Here is an 8,897-nt window from a genome sequence, read left to right as displayed (position 1 = left end):
GCTGAATACATTTGGCATTTGGTTGCAGAATATCCGAATCATACTTATTGTTGTTTATTCCCCATTGTTGTTTTTGTTTTTTAATTGTCGTTGTGATCTTTAATGTGTTTAATGGGGAGGGATTTGTTGGTGTGATTTGAACTTTAGGGCCACCATAGCTCTGTCTATATGTTTGCTACTTTTTTAGCCAGAAATTCACCGTTAACATAAATAAAAAAATTGAAACATTGCAGAAAAACAAACATTTCAAGTAATGGTAAAAGCTATGTTGTTGGTGTCACACCAAACTGGTGCTGCCACAAACAATTATTTTGATAGTCGACTAACCAGCTATTATTTTCACCAATTAATCGATTAATCAGGTCATGCACAAAGTGGATGTTAAGCACACATCTTAACCATCATTAGCTTTAAACTAATTAAAATATAGACAATTAAGATGATAGTTTATTAAACCTTTAATGAATTGTGCATCCTCTACAGTGCTATTAGCAATACGTGTTCACTTCCAAAGAAAATGCACGTTTTGGGCTTCTAAACTCTCCGTTTTACATTCATTTTCATGTTCTAAATTCAAAATGTGCGGCCATTAAACGCACATTGAAAGTTAAATCAGGTCAAACTTTGACCAGTACGGGCATTGGATTTGGTAGTGGTGAATGGTTGGCGTTCTTTATGATTTATCATCAAAAGTTCCAGCTGTCTGAAAACCGATCATGAGATAGAAATCAATAATCAATGTTTGTGCCCGGCTGAAATTCTGTCACCAAGTTTGTCATATATTGGAATAGAGCTGTGAAAGGAAAAGCCTGCAGAAAGATTTGCAACATTTGCTTCTCTTAAGCACGGTGAGCATGCTCTAGAGAACAATAGAAGAAGCTCCTCCCTGTTTGTCCAGTGTGAACTACTGTGGGTTAAACACGTGTTCAAGAACCTGTGTTTAGCACATTCTTGATGTGTGTCACATGCTTGGTGTGTGAACGTAGTTTAAAAAGAATTTATTATCTGTTTTATTACACTACATCAGGCTTAGTGTGAACCAACTGAAGGCTTTTTTTCTTCATTGTTGCTTGCCCCCTAAAATTTTTAGTTTTTTTTTTTAAAACACAAATGATAAAACAAACCAAAGCAAATCTGTGACAGAAAAATTGAGGTTTGAGTGAATCATTGCATTCCTATTTTAAACGCCCATATCTCGCTGCTCTACCAGGTTGGCTCCACATTCTGAAGGTGTAAACCCAGTTCATAGCAGAACAGGTTTCTTTATGACTTTGGACAAAATAAATGCATTTTTGCAGCAGCTTCCTCCACAGGTAGAGTTCTGAGGTATCATTATTCAAGAATTTTTCTCTTTAATTTTGGAGAAATGTTTTAATGTTAAAAATATTGGCACAGATTGTCTAAATTGGTCATGATATTCAAAACACTGGATTCAGACCAAAGGGGTCCTGGGGTGGTAGCAGTTTTTCAGGAGTGAGCCCCCTGGCCCCTCACCTTGTGGTCACCACTGTCTCTGTGATAGTGGCCAGTCTTCCTGTGTGGATGTTGTTCTCAGTTCCTCGTCCCTGACCTGGTTCAGCTCAAGTCAAAAGCAGGATTTGTTTCCATTTGAATCAGAACAGGTTTTGGTGTCAGGTCCCCAGCTGGCTGGTTGACAGCTACTCCACCTGTAGAGCAGGAACCACTCCCGGGAGATCACAGAAAATGATCTTATTGACAAAAAAAGCAAGGATTCCTTCATGGCGGTGTTACGTCTTCAAAGTTAATCTCCCTGAAACAAACGATTTTAGACCTAAAAATGAGTATTTAATAAAAGACTGGAAAAGATGACACCTGATGAAAGTAGAAAAGAAATGCTTGTTTTTTCATCCTTAATTGGAGAAAAAGAGGAATTATAGTAATTTGTGTCTGGATTTACTGCTTCTGAGGTACAAAGTCCTCCAACAGTAAAATAATCTGAGGGAAACCTACTGGATCATTTCATAAATGACAGTCAAGCTTCAGGATATGCACTTTAAAAACCCATCTTACAAACTAATTTTTTTAAACTGTAATAACTGAACCTAATTTAAAGGCTCTCTATTAAAGTTGTGACAAATTAGGACTGAAACTTTTCACTTTGATGGTAATCATTTCCTGATTTTGTTCAAACTTTACAAAATGGGTTTCAAAAGTTACAAAAAGCATGTGTGTATGTGAGCTTAGTTACGCTTTATTGAAAGTAAGCAACATTGTTTAATTGTAGCTTTAGTACATAAGACAATACAGGACAATGTCTCATTGGATCTTCTAGTGTCTGAGTTTTGTGTAACCTTCTATTGTTCTCTTACATACCCAAAGATGGAGTTTTTTTTGTTTTGACTGTCCTGCAGCTTTTTTCAACCAGGTTGTCTTCTTTTTTAAATTGATGTTATCTTGTAGAAAGTTGAGTCTGACTTTCTAACATATCTGATGTTTTAGAGGAGTTTCTGAGTCAGAGTTACTTAAGAGACTGATCAGGTTTCAGTGTTTGCATTTGGCTGGACAGGGATTGCTGTATTTGTTTGGTGTTCACAGCAGTTATAGGGTCATATATGGTGTTCTGTGCAGCACATGTAAATTGATCCTATTGTGGTAGAATCAATGGAAAGTTCACATTTGCATGAGCCAATAGGTGCAATGCCCTTGCAGTCATCAGGTATGGCGATCCCCCAAAATACTTTATGAAGAGACTGACGTCCTGCATCAGAACAAAATCTACCAAACAAGCACATTTTTTACTGGTCAGATTATTAATTACATTATATTACTCAGAAAAACCTCAAGTTTTTTATTTATTTTTTTATATTATGTTGAATGCAACACATGCAGTTTTTTTAAATAACTCTTTTATTGATTTCTAAACAAAGTATTTGGTCTCTATTTTTGGTGTTTTCACACAGTCAATTAAGTGTTTAATTTCCTTTCACAAAGAAAGTCCACCACCATATGAGAAGTGCTGTCAATCACCTGCAGTCGAAACCTGATGAAAATTGTGAAAATTATTTTCTTCAAATCTTTTTAAAGGAAATGTAATTTGCATTGAAGTATTTCATAAATGTCATTAACCTTTTTTAAATCTAATCTAACTGGTAAACTTGAATGAAAACATGCTGAGAAAACATTGAGGTTGTGTCTGAATTCCTTCACTGCTCACTACACAGTAGCATTTGAACAATTTTTCATCTGGAAAAAAAAGTATTTTCATTTTTTTAACCAGGTTTTCATCATCGGAACACTCTGGATTTATAAAAAAAATCTTAGTAAAATGTTCATATGTAGTAGTTTTTTTTCTTGAAGAAACCTGTGCACTATAAAGATTTGTAATTAGGGCTGTAAGGAGTATCCGGGAGATTGGATACTCGTAATCTGCTCCTGAAAATTTGAGTGTGAATATTCGCAACGCCTAAGATCGCTGATTTGCGATCTGTATAAATATAGTAGAGTGTAGTAAAATATTATCTTGGGGCGATGTATTTTTGCTCTGAAATGCAGAATAATGTTGAATTTTAAGTTTATGAACAAAAACAAAACCGAAAGCTACTGTCGCCGAAAGTAAATAAATATTAATGTCGATGATGCTTCCCGTTTTCAAAGTAAAGCTACCAAGACCTTTTTTTTTCCAAAAACTGAGACTGAAGTTCTGCTCACAGACATAACTTTGGGAATAAAATGAATTGGCTTCAACACCAGAGCTTTAGCTCCACTGTTAGCATGCTTTTGGTTATGGTAAGTCTTCAACAGTTGACTGAATAACGAAACTCCAGCGGATTTTGAAGTGGAGAAACGCAGCCTCGCACTGGTATGCTGCTCTGCACAGCAGAGGTGTGGATGTAATCAACGTGAATCAGCTGATTGTGACTTTTTTCATACTGGCTCTGCACCAAAATGTAATGCTTGTAAAATGTTGAAGAACTTTGAGGATGGAAAAACTGTGGAGAACATTTTACGGTTTTGTAGATGAACGATCAAAAACAGCAATGATTTTTTTTTAATGCTTTTTGTTTGTTACTGCTGAATTGAACCAAAAGGTTGACAAAAAAAAACTTCTATTTAAATCTTTGTGTTTTTATCAGTTTTGTTGATTCTGATCTCCTGTTCTAAATAAAGGTATAAATGTTCGTGATTTAATACAAATATTTTACATTTTCATCCATCCAATAAACATTATATTAAAAAGTAAGAATCGTGGTTCGATTCGTGAATCATTGAGCTCAACACAACACCAACTAAAGCTGCACACAGTTGAGTCATGTCTGTTATTATATTTAAAAAAAATGCAGCTTTTTTTTAATGAACGGTGTGATGTAAAAAAGGGTCATTAATTCAAACAAAGTCTGTCTGTGACAGTTTGACTAACAGCAATTTTAAGGGAGAAATACTCGGAAATGCAAAACGAAATGATTTCTTATTACTTTTGTCCTCTTTCATAAGAAAAATGCCACACAGACATGTTAAAAACTCAAAAACAGGATTTTCGTCGAAGGTGGACTTAGAAGTTTGCGGAATAATTGTCTGGCAATAAACCAGTCCATGGTCGCATCCTGGCAATACATAAAATGGCTCATTAGCATAGCATCAGTGTGTAACAACAGTGCTGTTTCCAAATCAAAACTTTTCATTAAACTTTCTCTTGCTGCGGTTAGTCCAGCAGGTTTGTCCACAAGTCAGTAGAGGAACATAAAAAAAGAAATTCACCAAAAGTAGAGCCTAAGTTGGACCAATTTGGCACCAACATTTACTTGCCATCGGGCAAGTAACCCTCTAACTTTTACTCTCCAAACAAACAAAAACCATGCTGACAAATGAAAACTGGCGAACATTAATTTGAAGTTCACACTAAACATGATTAGAGTGCTGGGCGTCCAGTTTCTGTGTTGAGTCGATGTAAGACAAGTTGAGGGGTCTTGAAGCATTACTTTAGTGGCCATCATGTTGACAATTTTACAGTTTTAAAACTTGAACTCTGTGAAAACTTGTGTTGAGTCAACAAATAGGGAACTGGATTTGAGTAGTGGTGTGTTGACGTAATCAGTGGGTAGAGGCCTTGCTCCTTCAGTAAAGGTTTGATTGATGTGAATTACTCTGTCCATTTCTCGTATACAGTCACTGTCTGTTTCCCAATCACCACATTTAGGACAATAAATTACTTTTTTACCCACAAGGCCATTCACAAAGTTGCCTCCTACTACCACACTGAACTCCTTGACGTCACTGTACCAGCTTGCACTCTGTGATTCTCCTCATTCGTTTATGTATCTGTTCCATCTATATGACTCACTACTATGGGGGGCAGAGCACTCGGCCACCCGAGTGCCCCCTGAAACTTACTTCACCCAAACATTCCAAATGTCATTTAAAACAGAGGTGTCAAACTCAATCGCACAGAGGCCAAAATCCAAAACACTCCTTAGGTCGCAGGCCGAACAGGAGAAACATTTATTGAACACTCTAAAACTAAACCTTTAAAACTTTAAAAACGTAACTTTCTAACATAACTATGAATACAAACAGGAAGGAATTTTGTTCCAGAATAAATCAACTTAAATCTGAAATAATTTTCAACACGTTTAGAAGAGCTTGATCTCCTTAAAATATATTTTGTTAAAATTATCCAAAAATGAACATGAGCATCTTGCCAAAAAACTCAGTTTTGCACATACATATGTTATCCGGTTATGTTTATTTCTTTCTGCACCATGAGTGAGAGGATGAGGACACCCGTGTGATGCAAAATGTGTGTTCCAAACAGGAAGTCATAGATATTTATAACGGATCTCTCAGCCTCTATAATCGTAGTGTTGCTTCAATATGTTACCAACATAAGATAACATCATGTCGTTAATAACAATAATATAAAATGATCTGGCAGGCCGTATATAGTTACCAGGTGGGCCGGATCTGGCCCCCGGGCCTTGACTTTGATATTGTGATTTAAAAGTAACTCCAACAGCTGTTCAGACTTGTATATTCTTTGCAAGTCTTACATTCTGCATTCATTTTTGTTCTTTTAATTTTTTTTTCCTTTTTGCGTTTTTACTATTGTAGTGAGTTAAAAGTTTTTAAAAACATTCAAATTGAATGTTTTATTAAAGTAAATTAACGTGGTAGATTCCACAAGTGTTACAGTTTTACATGTATTTACTTTGCATGTCAATAATGATTATAATTGTGGTTTGCTCTCAACTGGCTGACAGCCTCCAGCTTCGTTTGCTTCACATTCTTTGCTTTTGTGTGATTGAACAGATTCAGTGGGGGAAGGTTGTGTGTCCCACATTCCTGTCTTTTGTTCCTGCTTTTTAATGTCACAGTGCTCGGAAGTAAGGAGTACACATTTCCAAAATTATGTCACCTATTATGCATTTTTATGTAATAAACAGATATAGGAAATATTGCTTCTGCATTAAATGGTGATATGGATTTAGCGAAAATGGGGGATACTGGGGCAAACAACCATTAAAGTCTTTGGAGAAAGCAGAGAATCTCTTTAGAAGTTGTTAAAAAGATGGCTGACACTTCGATTGGAGAGGATGCTGCAGCTCCCGCCTGCGTCAATTACCGGACATTGAAGTCTCAAATGAAAGACAATATAAATAAAATTTGAACTTTGTGACAAATATCTACTAAATCATCATGACAGCATTTCAGTCCAAGCATGTTAACATTCTAGAAAACAAGACTTAAAGTTCCAGTAGTCATAGAGTTTCAAAACTGTTGTCATCAATCTCATTCAGGACATCCAACCGTTTAATGAGCTTCATCATCAGTTCTTGTCCTGTATCTTATGGAAGTATAGTATTAAGCAAATCCATGAAGTTCAAGTTTTGATAGCACTTCTTGTTTAAATAGCCTACATTGACAGCTTTTAGCTGGTGGGTTGTGAGGATTTAACATTATAATATACTTCAAAGCTCAAAACAGTTAATTTTGCATGATGTACTGTAGGCCATTTAATGCCAACCTAGCTGTAATGTATCCATGTGAAAATTGAAAAAACAAAATCAAAAGAAATGTAAATGTTTAGAGGAGAAAGGAGCATGGTCCCCATAGAAAAGAACCTAAAACAAAACTAATGCATGGCTCTCAGTGGAGTCACAGAAAACAGTGTGATGTGGTCCATTTATGACAGAATTGCTAATGATTTTGTTAAGTAATTTGGAATGTGACTAAAAGATAATTTAAAAATGTAGGGTGCATAAAAACTATTTGTGGACTTATGTATTTATTTTAATGTTGTTGAACTTATAAAACCAACATGAAGAATAAGAGATTCATATGTTGATGATACAGAATAATCATGTTAGGCTTCACTGAAGGGTTGATTTCCCTTTAGTTGTTTCATTTTTCAGCTCTCTCCTACTGATGACACTTAATTGATTACTAAATAGATTTAAATCTCTATCTGTAGGCTAGGGGTGTTTAGTGGCACCTAAAGATAGAGCTGCATATTTTTCTTTAATCATATTTATGAAAATCATATGATGCTGCAGCTCTGCCAGACATCCGCCTTTTCAGTAAGTGCAAGGCAGAGTCTGCTGTTTTCTAATGGAGATCACTAATGGAAGGGGAATGTATAAATGTGTCTGGTATAGTAATAAATGATGACCTAGACCCACTCAAACATGGTGGTATTGATATTAATTATGAAATTCCTATAAAATAAAACCCCTAGAAGTAAATAGAACTTCAATAGATGTTTGTACCAAAATTAAATAGTTTTACCCTTCTTTTTTATGATAAAAGGTTAACAGAAGATGAGGTCAAAGTCATTCCCTAATGTATAAAAAATTAAAGCAACTGGATGTTTGTTGGTTTGTCTTCCATACTACCACCGCATACGTGCAAAGGGCCCTGACACTGAAGTAAACCTGTGCAGAGCAGGAGGTGACGGATTCAAATCATTTGTGCCTTCAGCTCTGGAAGCTGGAAAAAAGCTGCTTTGACGCACATTGGACGGGGGTGAGTCATCAAATTGTAGTATCAAGATCATCTTTTGTTGTCGCACATCCCATTTTGCTCTCCTCACACAAACTGCACACTCTCCCACCCACACTGACTTCAGAGCTCATACAAAGCTCGGGTTTGAGCGTGATGCTTTATGTTTGAGTGCAGGCTGCAGAAAACACCTAAAGCAGACAAAGTTTAGCTTTGTGTTGGTGCGTGTAGGTCTTTATTATCCTGCCTGGAGCTGCTCGCATCCATAGTTCATTTATTTCTGCTATTTCACAACCTCATCACAAGCACCCGGTTACTAGCATGCTGTCATTTTAGTGTATTTAGAAATGAACTATGCCGGGTGGATGCTTACGTGTGATGTTTTTATTCTTTTACTTGTCCAAAAAAAATTAATTTTTTGATTGCATCTAAATACATTAATGAAGAGCTTTCTTTTTAATAGAATATGACCCGGATGAGCAAAAATATCCCTTCATTTAGCATCTAAAATGAGTTTTTAACCTTCATAAAATCAGTCTTAGAAATGATAAACTAGTTGACCGTTTAAAAGTTGGCTACATGAAATCTGTCCAACATTGAAAAAGTTGGACATGGGGGCCAGCATGTACCTCATACTTTTATTGAGGCATCTGATTGGTCAGTTTCTAATTTAAGTAACTTGGACTGCTGAAAAATATAGTTAATTATCTAGAAGATGTTAAAAAAGGTATCAGAGCAAGAATGGTTATTCTGACAGATAGGACTGAGTGACGGCTGTTTTATTTCTCTATACTTCCTGTTTGTAATGCCAGGGGGCGGGGTCACTCAGTCCTGTTATCATATACATATTAGGTTATCAAGACAACACAGTTTTTCAGGACAGATGTTCTGGAATCACCTGTGGACATGGGTTTGGGTTAGCTTCATAATTAGGCCACAGGCCA

At 36.0% G+C, this 8,897-nt stretch overlaps 1 protein-coding gene across 1 annotated transcript in view; it reads left to right on the top strand.

The window, feature by feature from the left end:
* Positions 1 to 7,840: 7,840 nt before the first annotated feature.
* Positions 7,841 to 8,897, top strand: part of carhsp1 (calcium regulated heat stable protein 1) — a 13,899-nt gene continuing 12,842 nt past the window's right edge. Inside the window, exon 1 of the mRNA XM_024261132.2 lies at positions 7,841 to 7,977. The gene's annotated coding sequence lies outside the window, so the exon portion shown is untranslated. The remainder of the gene's footprint in view (positions 7,978 to 8,897) is intronic.

This window comes from Oryzias melastigma, linkage group LG8, assembly GCF_002922805.2.
Source record: "Oryzias melastigma strain HK-1 linkage group LG8, ASM292280v2, whole genome shotgun sequence".
Classification (NCBI taxonomy): domain Eukaryota; kingdom Metazoa; phylum Chordata; class Actinopteri; order Beloniformes; family Adrianichthyidae; genus Oryzias; species Oryzias melastigma.
Note: the sequence above shows the minus strand (reverse complement) of the source record. Positions and strands in the feature narration are given on the sequence as shown.